Here is a 3,730-nt window from a genome sequence, read left to right as displayed (position 1 = left end):
GAACCGATAAGTCCAGCCAGTGGCCACTCTGGAACAGTCGGGTGGCGGCGCCCGCTCTGCTCTCGTTAGAAGGAATCCGCATCCAGAGAGACGAGCAACTGAAGGCGCTGTCTCACAGGTCGTGGGTCTTGCCTCTCTGTACAGACCCCCTTCCGTGCAGTCCAGCTGTATAAAAAAAAAAACAGACGTTCCAGTGTGGAAGTCCTTCCACCAACCTCAGTCGTCATATTAATGTGACTACCTGTGAAAAGCGCGGGCAACGACCTTGCCGCAGTGGATACACCGGTTCCCGTGAGATCACCGAAGTTAAGCGCTGTCGGGCGTGGTCGGCACTTGGATGGGTGACCATCCAGGCCGCCATGCGCTGTTGCCATTCGGGGAGCTACTCGACCGAATAGTAGCGGCTTCGGTCAAGAATACCATCATAACGACCGGGAGAGCGGTGTGGTGACTCCATGTCCCTCCTGTTGTGTTGGCAGAAGAGCCAACACGTGTTACGAGAGGAGGCCGAAATGCACGCGTTTTAGCTCACGCAGGCTGACGTGAGGAGGGAAGAACTATACTGACGTGAGATCTGGAACGTGACAAGGAATTAGAATTCAGTAAGCGGACGAATTTAGGTTGATACTTAACTTTAATCCCTTGACGGTACATGAGTCACAATATTATCTGTTCAGAAGACATAGTAACTGAATATGGCGCCTTGCTCGGTCGTAGCAAATGACGTAGCTGAAGGCTAAGCTAAACTGTCGTCTCGGCAAATGAGAGCGTATATAGTCAGTGAACCATAGCTAGCAAAGTCGGCTGTACAACTGGGACGAGTGCTAGGGAGTCTCTCTAGAATAGACCTGCCGTGTGGCGGCGCTCGGTCTGGAGTCACTGATAGTGGCGACACGCGGGTCCGACGTATACTAACGGACCGCGGCCAATTTAAAGGCTACCACCTAGCAAGTGTGGTGTCTGGCGGTGACACCACACCTCCTATCCGCATCTTCCTCGGAGGATGACACAGCGGTCGGATGTCCCGATGGGTCGCTTGCGGCCTGTGGACGGAGTGTTTTTGTGAAAAGTGCGAATAACCAACTTTTTCCGGGCAGACCGCTGCGAAACGTGCAGGAACTGAGTCAGTGAGATTTCGGGAGGTACCACCAGGGATGTGGCGCCATGTCGACTCCAGTGCAGTGGCCAGCTGCGCTAGGTTTCTCGGTCGAGGATTCCATGGCGCGAACAGCCCGATCGAGGTGGTCCCACAGATTCTCGATTGAATTACATCAAGGGAGTTTGGAGGCTAGGGGAGAACGGTAAACTGATCTTGGTCTTTGAACAACGCACGTCCACTGCGAGTTGTGTGTCACTTTGCTTTGTCCTTCAGGTAGAGGCCATCGTCCCGAGAAAATTGAAACAGCATGCAGGGGTGGCCGTGGTCTCCGAGAATTTTGTTGTTGTTGTGGTCTTCAGTCCTGAGACTGGTTTGATGCAGCTCTCCATGCTACTCTATCCTGTGCAAGATTCTTCATCTCCCAGTACTTACTGCAACCTACATCCTTCTGAATCTGCTTAGTGTATTCATCTCTTGGTCTCCCTCTACGATTTTTACCTTCCACGCTGCCCTCCAATACGAAATTGGTGATCCCTTGATGCCTCAGAACATGTCCTACCAACCGATCCCTTCTTCTAGTCAAGTTGTGTCACAAACTCCTCTTCTCCTCAATTCTATTCAATACATCATCATTAGTTATGTGGTCTACCCATCTAATCTTCAGCATTCTTCTGTAGCACCACATTTCGAAAGCTTCTATTCTCTTCTTGTCCAAACTATTTATCGTCCACGTTTCACTTCCATACATGCCTACACTCCATACAAATACTTTCAGAAACGACTTCCTGACACTTAAATCTATACTCGATGTTAACAAATTTATCTTCTTCAGAAACGCTTTCCTTGCCATTGCTGATCTACATTTTATATCCTCTCTACTTCGACCATCATCAGTTATTTTGCTCCCCAAATAGCAAAACTCCTTTACTACTTTAAGTGCCTCATTTCCTAATCTAATTCCCTCAGCATCACCCGACTTAATTCGACTACATTCCATTATCCTCGTTTTGCTTTTGTTGATGTTCATCTTATATCCTCGTTTCAAGACAGTGTCCATTCCGTTCAACTGCTCTTCCAAGTCCTTTGCTGTCTCTGATAGAATTACAATGTCATCAGCGAACCTCAAAGTTTTTATTTCTTCTCCATGGATTTTAATACCTACTCCGAATTTTTCTTTTGTTTCCTTTACTGCTTGCTCGATATACAGATTGAATAACATCGGGGAGAGGCTACAACCCTGTCTCACTCCCATCCCAACCACTGCTTCCCTTTCATGCCGCTCGGCTCTTATAACTGACATCTGGTTTCTGTACAAATTGTAAATAGCCTTTCGCTCCCTGTATTTTACCTCCGCCACCTTTAGAATTTGAACGAGAGTATTCCAGTCAACATTGTCAAAAGCTCCGAGGATAGATGCATACTTTTATCGATCGAATCTACCTTCCAGAATGACGAGATCACCCAGGGTATGCCGCGAAACAATTCTCAGACCATAATGCTCTTTCTTCTGGCTTGGAACCTTTCGACGATTATTGCAGGATGTTTGCTTTCAGACGTTGCACGCCGTACGTGCCAAGGACCATTTGTCCGACGGAGCAAAAAACATTATTCAATTGAAAACTCCCACCTGTCGCCACTCAGCGGACGTCCAGTTTGGTACTGGTGTGCAAATTCCAGTCTTCGTCACCGATGAGCAGCAGTCGGCGTGGTGCGTGAACCAGGCGTCTCCAGCAAGAGGCCCATATGCAGTAACGTTCGCTGAGTGGTTGTTAAGGACTCACCGTTGTTAGTCCCCTGGCTTTTTTGGGCGGTCATTTGCTCAAGAGTTCGCCCGTACACATCTTCGCAGCCGTCTTTCACCCCTGTCCTCAACGGCCCGTGGTTCACAACAGTTGCCTCCGCGTCGGTTTTGGATAGCACCATTTAGCCATCCACAGCATATTTTGACCATGGCCGCACGTGAACAAATTACAAACTACGCCGTTCCGGAATTACTTCCATCGTTGGCCCAAAAGCCAATGTCCATGACCTTCTGACCCTTTGACCAGATAAATCTCTCCGTTTCCGCAATGCAAAACCAAAGACAGCACCGTTTTCCGCACCTCCGCTCCCCCTACACGCTTTATATGCCCTCCACTGCTAGTGCTGCCGCCTGCCGTCTGTGAGTGGTTATTGCACTCTGACGTCAAACATAGACGGTCGTCACATTAATGTGATTATGCTGTGCACATGGAGTGTTGATTGGCTAATCTTCACAACATCGTAAGAAAGAGAGCCTAGTGAATCACAAACCGATAGATGTTTCTGCTATCACTAGCGTTCGCCCATAGTACTGTGGCCCTTCGTAATGGTAAGATTGCCGGCCGCAGTGGCCGTGCGGTTCTAGGCGCTACAGTCTGGAACCGAGCGACCACTACGGTCGCAGGTTCGAATCCTGCCTCGGGCATGGATGTGTATGATGTCCTTAGGTTAGTTAGGTTTAATTAGTTGTAAGTTCCAGGTGACTGATGACCTCAGAAGTTAAGTCGCATAGTGCTCAGTGCCATTTGTAATGGTAAGATTCAAATCGATTTCGTAGCGATGTGCTGAAACAGTTTCGCAAGTTTTGAAACATGTGCTTCGCAAATAAAA

The 3,730-nt window shown here is 48.5% G+C and overlaps 1 pseudogene; it reads left to right on the top strand.

Moving 5' to 3' along the window:
• Window positions 1-255: 255 nt before the first annotated feature.
• Window positions 256-373, top strand: LOC126476127 (5S ribosomal RNA; annotated as a pseudogene).
• Window positions 374-3,730: the final 3,357 nt, after the last annotated feature.

This window comes from Schistocerca serialis, chromosome 4 (genome assembly GCF_023864345.2).
Source record: "Schistocerca serialis cubense isolate TAMUIC-IGC-003099 chromosome 4, iqSchSeri2.2, whole genome shotgun sequence".
Classification (NCBI taxonomy): Eukaryota; Metazoa; Arthropoda; class Insecta; order Orthoptera; family Acrididae; genus Schistocerca; species Schistocerca serialis.
This window is presented reverse-complemented; position numbering and strand designations above follow the sequence as displayed.